This window comes from Corapipo altera, unplaced genomic scaffold (genome assembly GCF_003945725.1).
Source record: "Corapipo altera isolate COAL_440 unplaced genomic scaffold, ASM394572v1 308, whole genome shotgun sequence".
Lineage (NCBI taxonomy): Eukaryota > Metazoa > Chordata > Aves > Passeriformes > Pipridae > Corapipo > Corapipo altera.
The window spans coordinates 2,248,166-2,260,969 of NW_020884925.1; the positions used below are offsets into that span (position 1 = coordinate 2,248,166).

The following is a 12,804-nucleotide window of genomic DNA, read 5'->3' on the forward strand; positions in this document are numbered from 1 at the left end:
CCCATCTCCTTCCCCCTCCCCGAGCCCAAATGGCTGCCTCGCTTTATGAGGATTGATATTTGGGCAGTAAATATTTTAGAGCCTCATCTGATGAGTGTGTCTGTGTGGGTGAATACATTTGTGGCTGAGGACAGATGTTGCAGCTATCTTCATTGGAAATGCAGGGCCTTGTCTTTCTCCCCCCTGCCTTTGCAGCATCTCTGTCATCTCTCCCCAGCCCCTCAGTGCTGCTTGTTCCCAATGAGAAGAAGAGAAATTGTAGGGAAAAGCCAAGCAGAGGTTGCCAGGAAAGACTAGAGCTGGCAGAGCTTTGTGAAGGGTGTTTGGTGCCTGTGGCCCATTGCTGCAGCATCCTGCTGCTGGGTTCCCCATGTCCCCCAGTAGTAGGATTGAATTTCTATGGCAAGGTGTTTTCCTTCCCTGAACCCAGGGAAACCACCAATTCCTGCTGTGCTGGACAAGTAGCTTTTGAAAAAAAAGATGACAAGCATCAACTTGTCTGTTGTTTCCAAAGGATATATTTTGACTCCTGTTCTGAAAAGCTGCTTCATCTCCCAAAGTTTCAAAATGCACTTCAGTAAATGCCTCTGAAGAGGAAACAACTTGGGAACAGCACAGCCTGGGTGATCTGAACCATTTTTTTAATCTTACTGAGAAAAGCAAAGGAGCCCATTTTCAGTTCCTCAAAATGATTTGCTCTCTTTCCCTTCAATCAGCAAAACAAAGAGTGTTGTCTGATTCCTAGGGAAGAGAAAAAGAAGACTCAGCTCCTCCAGGGTGAGCTGGGGCTGAGCTAGGCTGAGATTTTGGGTGTCACAGCTTTCTTTGGGCTGGATCTAAGCTGTGGGTACCAGGATTCTGGGAGCTTTCAACATATGTCTGCATTCTGACTGTCTGGGAGTTTTGCTTGTGTTACCAAGCAGAGTTGTCCTTGCACTGAGATCCAAACCTGAGATGGGACTCTGGTCTCTTCCCTGCAGGGAGGAGAACTGCATGGGTCTCTGGCATGAGTCCTCTCCCCGCACAGAGTGGTTGGAGCACATGCAAGACAAGTCAGTTGTGCTCTGTGATTTCTTCTTGCCATTTTTCTGCTTGTTTTTCTCTTTGAGCCTGGAGCAAGTGCCTCGAAATGTGTAAAAAACCAGCTGCCTGGGGGGCAGTGTTGCAACCGCTCCATAGAAATCCCTTGGGGACTTTGTCTCAAGAGCAGGAGCTTCCTGGCTCTGCAGTGGGTGCTGCATGCCAGGCTGGGCCCTGCCAGCCAGGGTGAGGTGATGTGCCCCCGCTGACACGTCACCCAGCGCCAGCTGTTCCCGGGGTGTGGGTGTCCCTTTCCCCACCCTCTTGGCTTGCCAATAGGGAGCGATGTGTTTAGGGGAAGGAAGTAGGATGGAATGTTTCTTGTTGCTGCTACTTGAGGTTTGAAGCAGTTGCGTAGTGCCCAAGGGGGTACGTGGATTTCCAGGGGTGCCCCGTGGGTCTTCTTGGTGGCCACTGTGCTGGTGAGTGCAGGTGGCTGCTCATACCATGGAGTCCACTGTACCTCTTATATCCAATTTGCTCATTCAAGAAGAGATCTGTGTCATCAAGGAGCTGTACTGGATGGCTTTGCAAAGGTGTAGGAGAGTAGGAGGTGTCCAGCTCCAGTTACAAGGACTTGGTGTCTCCATCTCCAAAAAGCCTGGCTGCAGGAGCCACGTGCCAAGGGGAGGGGTTCAGTGGCCTCGTTGACTCGCCGATGAAGGATGCTGCCCTGGCCCTGGCCAGTCTGCTCTTTTACAGCACTATAGTATCTATTTATTTATGATTTCTGTGGGTGGTGTTTTGGATGATCTATTGAGCCAGAGTGAGATATTTTGAGGCACACTGAGATATTTTAAAAACATCTCATCACTCTGGAAATATCCATGGTGCGATAGCTGCATATTAGTCATTCGGAAAGGGAGTGATTTCAATGAAATAAAAAACATTTCATCTTGTCAGAGCATTTTCACTCACTGTCTGCTAGGCAGCTCTTGTCAATCTCCAGTCTCTGTGGCTGGTTTTACTCTTCTGAGGCAGTGCCTTTTTATTTTCTAACAAGAAGTAAAATAAAACCTATAATGGATATTGGTAGCTCTGAACTCATCAATTATCAGTAAGAAAGAGCCTCTAAAAAGATGGAATAGACCCTCTTTGCACTGGATTATTTCCAGTGAGATTATTTCTCTCAGGAACTGTCTGCATTTGGAAGGGGAAACTCCTCCTCCAGGTATTGGGCCTCGAACAAAAGCCCCTGCCCTCCAAGGTGGTTTATCCCTCTGAGAAGTGAGAGTAACTCCAAAACTCTTGTACACCAGCTGGAGATTGGAATTAGACTCATGGAGAGCAGAAGGAGAGATGGTTTTCTCCTAGGAGGAAGAAAAAAAAAAACTGTTAGAAAACACAAATGATGAGGCCTCGTCCTGCAAGGGAAAACAGCACAAAGCCGTTCAGCAAATGAAAAGCCAAATGAGCTGTGAAAACCCACCACCACGGTAGGAGAGATTTTCACTCAGAGGAAATCTGCCATACATCACCTAATATTCAGCTTTGCACTGCCATTTGGGAAAACGTTCATCATGTTCCACTGGTCTCTGCTCCACTTTATGTGTATCTATAGCTGGGGTTTCTGCAGCACAGCCCACGCGCCCTGGGGAGGAGGCATTCGGCCGAGATGCTCCCTGTACTTTGATCGTCCTCCATAATCAGGCAAAGAGTAATTGCACTGTGGTTGTGCTGTGAGTACTGCACGCTGGTGCTTCGAGGGATGCAACTGCCATTTCCTCATGCAACCAGTAGATAACTGCTTCGATGGCTCAAAACAATCCCTCTGTGGGTAAATCTTTGGGTGGTGTTGATATCCCGAGTTTTCTCAGGGTACAGGGTGCTACGATCCTAGATCATGTTTACAGAACTACAGAACAGTCTGGGTTGGAAGGGACCTCAGAGCTCATCCAGTCCAACCCCCTGCTTTGGGCAGGGACACCTTCCATGAGACCAGGACGCTCAGAGCTCCATCCAACCTGGCTTGAACACTTCCAGGGATAGGGCATCCATAGCTTCTCTGGGCAACCTGTGCCGGTGCCTCACTTTCCTCAAGCACATCTAAGGGCACCTCCCTGGTGGGAATGGGCTTGCGCATACCTGTTTTGGGGGGGAAGTTTCTCTGCTGCTGTGGCTCCCCCTTGGCCATCTCCTTTGAGTCTGTGAGTCTTAGCTGGGTTTTCTTTGCACCTACTGCCAGTGCTGAGCTCTGGCTGCATCCCTCTGCATGCCCACCCCTCTTCCAGTCACTGCAGCCAGAGAAACTCCAGCCAGGGCTTTAAAATTAAGTTAAAAGCAGGAGAGGGCAGGGGGGAAGCAGCCCTGGGTCCCCCTGGAAGGGTGCCAATGGTATCTCCACGTTTAGTGAGCCCTGGTGCCTTGGAGCCTTCTCCCCAGCTCCCCCAGGACAAAAGGGGCATCCTTCCCCACAAATGCAGGAATTGCCAGGATCAGCTTGGTGACTGCCCTGGAACAAGTGCCCATAACCCCACCTTGCTAAAATCTAGGCTTGGCAGTGGTGACTTGTAAACTTTATGATTGTTGCCTTTTATTTCTGGCCAAATCAAATGAAAATGGCCAACTAGAGCCGTTTCTTTCCATTAACCTTTTCCTTTTCATGTCCACGCTTGACCCAAAATAATATTCTTTTGGTTTGCACTTGGTGCTCCCTTGCTGGACACTAATTCAGTTAGTTCAGTTAATTAACGAACACAGGCTGACCTCTTGCATTTCTTAGCCAGGGGTAGGACTTTTCACCCACATGGTAAATCCTGTGCTCTCTTGCCCTTGTGGTGTGGCATCCTCTGTGTCCCTTTGCTAGTGGGGAGCATGTCCTCGTCCCGTGCCCCTGAGTCAGCACTATGCTGCTGGCATGCTATTTCAGCTTGGAAAAAAAAAAAAAAAAAGAAGAAAGTTTCAGTATTTAAAGTATTTAAGCAGATGGGAAGCCACAAACTACAGTCGGTGGAAGGAGCGTGTTTCATGACTAACAAAATATGCCAGGTAGGCCGTTCCACTTGAGATATTTTCAGGAATGTAATCACTTTCACACATCTTCATAAATTTGCCAAAGTGTTAGTTTTCCCCCATATGGATCGGGGAGGATGCAGCATGTCATGGCTGTTGCATGCATCTTGAATGCTGTGTCTTCATGGTGGATTTTTTTTTCCCCCTTTTATTCCCCCCATCCAGGATGTAATTGCAATAAAAGTTTGATTCACTCCTCCCCATAATTACTGTGGGCATAGGGTCATCCTTGAACATTTCGGTGAGGGAGCTCCTTGGACAAGGCAGGGCAAAGGATGCAGAAGTTAAATCCCTAATGATTCCTCCTAAAAAGGACTGGGTTTGGGCTGGAGTGGTGCCAGGGATGCTGTCCCCAGTGGGATACCAGCAGGTGATAAAGGGATGCTCTGCTCTAAGGGAGCCCCAAAGACTGTATCCTTCCCATTGAGCTCCTCTGAATAGATGCTCCAGCATGGCACTGGGGTAAACAAATGCAAAATATTTTGAAGTCATTCAGTCTCGGCCTTGAATTCCTTCTTTCTTTCTGGTATCATGGCAAAATTAAATAAAAGCACCAGTTTTCTGCATGTTATTGATCTTTCACTCAAAATCTGGGCCCTTTTCCAGGAAAAATGAGTCCTTTTGTGAACAAAGAGACAGGCACCTTCCCAAAAAAAGGCAGCTTTCAAATCTAATGTTCTGTGTGTTTGAAATTTCATGTTTCTGATAGGAAAATATCAATTTCACTCAAATTTGCAGTAAAGTGATGTGGCGGGGAGGGGAGGGGGAAAGATGGCCCTGAATGGATTGATGAGCACTTGAAGGCCAGATTGCCAGAGGGATTTAAAAGCAAAAGGAAAAGCAACCTTGTCACTAATTCTGAGCAGCTTGTGTTTGAATCCAGAGCCAGGCTATTGGGCTGGAGCTGGCCCTGCTGTCCTTGTCCCCCGGGGACCTGGAGCCTTCATTGTACACCATGCATGTGGCAGGAGGGCTTAGCCCATCTCTCCTGACCAGATCTCAATCTCAGCGGTTTATACACTTTTTTTTTTTTTTTTTAACATTGCTGCTGGAGCCAGATTTTGAACTGGTGTGTGTTGGTCTGTTACCTTGGTTGGGTGCCCCACTGACAACTGCCTGCCAGTGTCTTAGACAAGCTGGGCTTTGCCAGCAGTGTTTTACAGGTTAATTTGTCAAATCTCTGTAGCTCAATTATTTGTTGGTGAAGCCCTTGGGAACTGCTTGGGAGGAGATGTGTTACTATGCTCCCCTGGACTGTGCTACCACATGGATGCTCAGCTGTTGGGCAGGCTGCCGAGCTGGTTACCCTAAATACGTGTTCATAGCTCAGCCCATCACTATGACACCCCCATTATAATGAAGGGGGCTGTGTTCACCTTCAATCCTGCTGCTGCATCCTTTGATAGCAAGTAAATTGGTTTTATTCATATTTTCTCCCTGGGACAGCAGTGATGCTCCATCCTTGCTGTAATGCAGAGGTAATGGAGGCAGCGCTGGCTCAAGGGCATTGTTCTCAGGGCTGTCCATCACAGAAACATGGAATGGTTTATGTTGGAAGGACCTTAAAGATCATCTCTTTTCACTCGCCCTACCATGGACAGGGACACCTTCCACTAGACTTGGTTGCTCAGGGCCCCATCCAACCTGGCACCCTGCTCCTTCTCAGCTGCTACACGAAAAGTTTGCTTGGTGCTTGAGCCAAGAAATTTCCCCCCCCCCCCGCCCCAGTGGGATTGCTCCCGGGGCTTTGCTCCCTGGCTGCGTGTGTAAGCTTGCTTATCTTTGGAAAGGCACGGCGGCACTGACAAGTGGTGCAGGAGATGGGGGCAGTAGGTGGATCGTTTTTAGCAGCGCGCACGCACGGAGCAGACAGCTTGGGCATGTTCCAAAACACTTCCCACGCCCCCAGGCTGAATTTTAAGAAGCTGGGGCATCTGCACGTTCAAAACGCTCCAGGGTGGGGGGGGGGGGGAAAGAAGGAAAAAAATCCCCAAGGCAGGCAGAGCAGCCAGCGCGTGGAAGGGGCAGGCAGCACCCAAAGGCTGATGTCTTGCTGCAGAAGGGAGTTTGTTGCAAAGGCTGAGCAGGTCCAAGCCGCTCTCTGGAGGGGCAGAGCACAGGTGAGCGTGGAGCCTCGTGGTGCTGACTTGCCTTGCGGCTGCTTGCAGGCTGATCTCGCTCTTGGTTGAGTGGGGGGAATGGGAAGAGGAGCTTGAGTTACCCAGGAATGGTGCCCGGGTGAGTCCCTGTTCCTCCTGTCCATCTGGGGTGGTGCAGCCTCTGAGGAGCTCCCAACCTTTGGGGTCCCCAGAGCCATGCAGTAAGATGGGGGTTAGTGGGGGGATAGAGCTGTCTTCCTTATGGTGATGGGAATGTGCTCATCCTACCTTCAGTGTTTCCAGGGGCTGCCTGGGGTCCTGCCCATTAATAGCAGGAGGTGCCCCACTGATTTCTTTCTCTGGGGCAGCCCTGGAACGCAGGACCAGCTTCATCCCCTTCTGCAGCTCCTGGGGAAGCTGAAAAAAGCAGGCAGTGAACAGGGATTGACGCTGGGAACATAAAAGCCCTGAGCTTGTGCTGGATGGCTGAAGGCTATTTCAGCCCTACCCTGGGCTCCCTGGGGCAGGGTGAGATATCCAGCCCAAGAGGGGAACCTGTGGAGGACAGCCTATGTGTACAGTCCAGCAAAATCTTAGATCCTCTGGAATGATGATCCGGTGTTCATTTCTGAGTCCTGGTATAGCTCTGGATAAGTAGCTTCGGGCTGTGAAGGTTGGGAGGTTTCGGTGCTGGGTGCCCAGCTTACATGCTGAAAGTAGCCCTGGCTCTTGCTGTTGCTGCTCCCTCGAGATCCAAGGTCTCTGCTCCTGGTGATATGGGCCCTTGGAGGTCTTGCACTGGAGCATCAGGAAGGAATGAGCATAAATCTGGAGAGCCTGAGCTGCCTTCCGCATTCCTCAGATTACTGAGTCGGTCTGTGCTCTGCGATACAAGGATGGGGAACGTGCCCATCTGCATTGAGAGCTGCTGGTGAGGAGGATGCTGGCATGACATCCTGGCAGCCTGAAGCCATCCTTGCAGGGTATCTGGGTTCTGATGGCTCCCTCCCATCTCACTGGGCCAGGCACCGGGGGATGCTCCTCCCGGCGTGTCACGTGCCAGAGGGGCATCGTCCCAGCACTCCGCTGTGCTGCCTCCCGTGCTGCTCAGCACACGGTCACCCTGGCACTGGGCATCTTGCACTGCACCCTTCTGCTCTAACAAAGCTGGTGGCTTATTTAAATGTGACTTTTGCCTGGTGGCAGCGGCTGGCAGCAAGGAGACTGGGAAACTCGTGAGGAGGAAAAAGTAGAGAAGTCCAGGCGTGGAGAGCTAAATGTCTCCAAGCTCAGAGCTTTTTTCCTTTCATTTTGGGAAGAGAAGACTTCTTGGGAAGCCTCTGCTTCCTAGGCATCCTTCCAGAAGATGCTGAAGCAGACTCTAAATTATGCACTTTGTAAGTCTCTTGGTACCAGCAGAAGTAGTGCACCCCACTGTGTCCTCATCCACCTGGTGGCCTCGTAGGCAATGGATAAGTTTCTGAGGTCCTTCTGTCCCTTGTCCCTTGGGTGGGCAGGGCTACCTTTGCATCTCTGGCACCCAAGGGAGGAGAACAAAGCTCTCCTAGCTGTGGTGCTAAACACAAGATGCTCTGCTGTGTGCCCCGGGGCGAGAAGGAGGAGGGGAAGGAGGAAGGCAGAGAGGGATGGGGATAGACCCAGGGTGTTTCTGCTAATTAGCGGTGTAACTAGCCATGGCACAGCCTGGCTCCTGGCAGATAATTACCTTGCTGGGTGCAGGGAAGGGAGCAGAAAGACTCGCTGTCCACAGGGACTTTAAAACCTCCCCATTCTTGAACTCAATTGGGAAAGGCAACTCAAAAAGAGTAACATGGATTATATATTTTAACAGAGCTATTTCTGCCAGGCAGGCAGGCCAATTTGTTACTGAGGTGACACATTTGGTTTTAACTAAAAGAATCAAGGTTTTTTTGGCTTTTTTTTTCCTTTTTCAGTCCTTAGGGCAGGGGGTGGCTAAGCCATGGGAAAACTTGGGGGGCTGCATGGCATCAGGCTGGTGGTTCTGGCTTCCTTGCAGATGAGCATTTCTAAGTTCATGGGTGTTTCAGAGAGCAGGGGGAGAAAAATAAATCTGGGAAAGATCCCAGTCTGCTCATTGCAGCTCAGTGAGATTTCCACGGAGCCAGGGTATCCTGCCATCCCTGTGCTACCGTGGCTGTACAGACGCTGCCTAAGGGCTGCCGGGAGTCCTGGCCACAAGGCTGGCTGCTCTGCCGCACTGGGGACGGCCCCCAGCAGCTTCCTCGCAGGTCCCCGCCGGGAGTGCCGGGGCTTTGCCGGGCAGTGCTGTCCCCTGTGTGCTTCTTGTGCCTGACGGGCGGGATCGCTGCCGGCCAAGAAGCATCTGTGCTCTCCTTGCGCCTCACACTGGGGCCAGGGACCTCATTAGCTGCCTCCATCTCCTCTTTCCTGTGTTTATCTCCAGTTTTTCAAATGTTTGCCGGGTTTCCTCTTTTTTTAAAAAAAATTTCTTTTCTTTTTTTGGCTTGAAGGGAGAAATGACTGTATGAGTCACGAAGTGCCCTGACAGCTCCCTGTGCACCCTGCCAGGCTCTACCGAAATCGTGGCTGAGGGGGGAGGGCTGCAGTGACTGCCGCCCGCACAGGTCCCGTCAGGGGGCACGGGGTGGGGAGCGGGGAACAGCCATCCCAGCCTTTTGCCCCCCATCACCCAATGTCTGGTTCTCCTTGGGAGAATGGGGGCGACATCATGACACAGGTCGGCAGGAGGGGAGAAGGGTGGGAACAGCTTGGGATCAAAGCCCGGTGTAACCCTGCCTCTCTCCATTGGCTGTAGTGAATTTGGGGCTGTGCTGAGAGCTGGGGGAAAGGCTCTTGGCCATGTGCATGTGCCTCGTATGGAAAAAGACTGACGGAGATGACAGGATTGTCAGGCCAGTGGGCTTGTCCCCATTCCAGTGCACCCAGGATGTCTACTTCCACACAGAGTAAGGTCCCTGGGTGGTGCTCCCCTGCTGAAGGAGCACTGCCACTTGGTACCACAGACCAGCAGGGTGCAGGAGATGGTGATTCCTCCTCCTCCTCCACCTCCTCGGTCAGGGCTGCAAGTGCCAAACTGCCTCTCTCCAGCTGCCAGCCCTGCCTTGGCAATCTCAGTCCCCCTTCCTCCACACCCCATCTCCCTTTGGAAAACCAGCAGTAACTCTTAGTCAGTGCTGTCTCATGGATCATTACTTTGGAAATCCCAGGGAGAAGGGTGCTTGCTCACAGTCCCGTGTGGCCACTGTGATCCTGTGCAGCCCATCGCCACCCCGGCACTGCTCACTGAGAGGGCAGGGCCATCCCAGCCTCTTCTTGCTGCTCTAGGATACTCCCAGCATCTTCCTCGTGCTTTTAATAGCTCGAGCCCGTGCTTTCTAGCAGGCTCACCAGCTGACCTGGATATGGCCACGCTGCGTCTGGGCTGAGCTCCCCTGCTCCCTCCTCGTGTTGGGGTGGGCTGGCTTGTTGGTGCCAAGGAGGGGGCCTGTTGCACCCCAGGTTCTTCCTGCAAAGACAGCAGCATCTGTCATCCTGCCCACTCCTGCATCGAGCATTTCCAGTTCAGGCTGGGTAACAGGGATTGCTGCCAGCATGTGCCTCTGGATCTCTGCTCTGTGGGGGTCCCTTCTCTTTAGCAGGCGCTTTTTGTCCCAGATGCTGTTCTACAGAGAGGAAACAGGGACAAATTAGCATCCCTGGCATTTCTGGCTTTCCTCCCCTCCTTGCCTGCCTTTCTCCCCTCCCTTCTCTTTTCAAAGAGATTCAGGTCATGCCTGGAATTAGGGCTCCCTGAACTGCAGTGAAACAGCGTTTAAACTCCTTACCATTGATTTAGATGGAGTGGTTGGGGTTTGGTTTGTCTCCCACCCCTGCCCTCAGCTTCAGATGGGCGTTCACAGCACAGCACATTACTCTTTCTTTCATGGCCTTTGCCACTGTGGGCTACTCTTCCCTGCATAGGTGGGTCTGGAGGGCTGCTCCCCACTTTGCTCCCCGCTAGCAACGAGATGCTTTTGACACAGAGACCTTGCAGGAAGGCATTTTATTTAGCCATCTTCGTTTATCGCGGCACTCCGGCTGGGATTAGACACAGATAAGACAATCAATAAATCCTCCCCTTGGCTGAGATGTGCCGTGAATTTTTCAGGGAAGGGTAGTGAAAGGAGGGCACCCATTCAAAGGCAGCACGATTGGCTGGAGGTGAGGGAGAGGACAGCCAGTGCTGTGAGATGGTGGTACAGAACGGACCCTGCCACAATCCCACTGCCTGTTTGTAAGAAGGCGTCTGTATGTGGTAGAGAAGAAACCCTGTGCTGCTGCTGCGGCTGGTGTGACTGTGCTGCTGGAGAAAGTAGGTCAGGCTGTGCTGCAGAGCCTGGCACGAGCCCCCAGCACAGCGGGGCACCCACCTCTCCCCAAGCACCCCCTCAGCTGCTCTGCTCAGAGCCAGGCATAGCCACCCCATGTCAAAGGAAGCCACGGGGCTGGGTTGGCATCAGCTCCTTTCCCTTGCGCCTGGGCTCTTTGCATCTGTCCAGTGGTGGCTCTGGGTGAGGGCGGCAGTGTGGGATCGGTGCAAGGGGAGAGGCAGAGCTGGAGGGAGGACAGAGCGGGAGGGGATGCTGTGCTGCATCTCCCCTGTCTGCCTCCTGCCTGCATCCCTCAGCCGGCCTCCTGGCTCAAGTGTGGATTTGGAGGCAGGAGACATTGCCCTAAGATGCAACTTCAGCATCAGGAGGGAGCAGCCTCTTCTCCATCTCCCCAGAATTTTGGGGTCTCCCATTAGCTGGGGGTGGGCAAAGCTCAGGGACAGCATGACCCTCCTCCTTCTGGGAGTGTTTTCTGCATCATCAGGGAGATTTGGGGAGGAAGAAAAATGGTTAAAGGCAGAGTTTAACACCTAAATCTGCAGGGTTTTTGTGCCTCACAGGGCTCTCAAAGCCTCCCTCAGAGAGGAAGAGGGGACAGGACAGAATGAATGATGGGGATCCTGTGGGTAGGGCTCAGGTGGGGCTGGAGGATGTCCCAGCTTGGCTCTGGAGGATGGCTCAGGTTATCACCACTTCCAGGAAGGTTTCTTGGCTGCTGGGGACAGGGGAAAATTAAGATGTTCTTCCAAGACAGAGATGTTCCAATTGCAAATCTGGAGCATTGCCCTGGCGCAGCACTTTGCTGTAGCTGTAGGAACCTGTTGTGAGATGGAAGGAAACTTTGGAATGGCCCTTGCCACAGAACATGGCTGGGCTTCTGCTCCTGGCCACGCTGTGGGGAGGGATGCTGTGGGACTGGATCACAGATACAGGAGCATGGTTTGCTGCAGCCAGAGGGTGGGACTGCCAGGCTCAGAGAGGTGACAACCCCACGCTGACATGGCTCTGATGGCATCAGGACCACAACCCAGCCTGTAGAGGTGGGCAGGGACACTGTGTCCTCCAGCAAGGACCTGGTCTGATCCAAGAGGGCTGGTGGTGAAGACGCAGCGAGCCAAGTAGGGAAAAAATTGAGTGCGTACATCACAGGCAGGTCTGGGCTTTATTGATTTTCAATGAAAGGCTGTGTCATGAATTTTTCTCTCCCACTGTATTTGCTGCAAAGTTGCATCTCATCTCGAAGCTAACCACTAACTAGAGAGCTCATTTTTCCCCCTCAGGAGATGCTCTGGGGGGAGGCAGGTTTGCACGTGGTCTTTTTAAGTGTGTGATGGATGCAGCAGCTTTACTAATCCAACACCAGAAGAGAAAGCCGGTATTAGCAGCAGAAAATGTTATGTCCAGCACTTCAAGTGACTTACCGTAAAGGGGTTGCATGTGTGATGCATCTTATTTGATGGGCTGCTCCAGGATCCATCTGGGAAGGTTGTCCTGCTGTTCCCAAGAAGGACAGGGCATCAGCTGAATGTTGTCACTGTGTTTGCTGGTTTGCCTTTCCTTCCAACAAGGGGAAGACTCTAAAAGAGAGGGAACATAGTCCCTATGGCAAAACCCTTTTGGAAGCTGCCGAGACATCCTGTTGCATCTTGCTTTTAAACTGGTGTTCAGAATTTAGAGCATCTCTTTAATCTTGAAGTCGTTGTTTTTAAACATTGAAGAACATTTGGGAGCGAGTATAGCTCAAAATGTTTTAGAAGACATTTCTCCCCATCTTCAGAAACTCTTACAGATCTTTTTTTGCCTCCTGATGAATGTGTTGAGAATCTGAGGGAAAGCATTGAAACCAGCTGAGGGTTTTAAAAACAGAAAACCAATGGAGAAAGTTGGAAAGGCTTAGGATGGGTTTCTCTGGAAAAGAGGTAATGGAGAGGAGACGTTTGGCTAGCAGGGAGGCGACGGCAAGATGTTTTACCCAGTGTTGGGTAGCACTGTGCAGTGAGATGTGCAGCCACAGCAGCTGATGTCCTCACAGGGAGAGGCTGGGGAGTCTTGCAGTGTTGGGAATTTGGTTGGGAATGCCCTGGAAGGGTTAACTCTGGTGCCTGGATGTAGCTGGATGCACAGAAGCTGAAGTGGAGCAGTATGCAAATCTATCCACTTTCATAAACTGCTTAATTAGGCGAATGTTAATGAGACGTTAATTACTGTTGTGCCGGCGA

The 12,804-nt window shown here is 51.6% G+C and overlaps 1 protein-coding gene across 2 annotated transcripts in view; it reads left to right on the forward strand.

Moving 5' to 3' along the window:
- LINGO1 (leucine rich repeat and Ig domain containing 1) overlaps window positions 1–12,804 on the forward strand; it is a 153,352-nt gene that overhangs the window by 20,833 nt on the left and 119,715 nt on the right. The window contains exon 1 of one of the 2 annotated variants that reach the window (XM_027657738.1): window positions 6,190–6,212. The exons of the other annotated variant lie outside the window; for it this stretch is intronic. The gene's annotated coding sequence lies outside the window, so the exon portion shown is untranslated. Of the gene's footprint in view, window positions 1–6,189; window positions 6,213–12,804 lie in introns of those variants that run through there. 2 annotated transcript variants of the gene reach the window in all.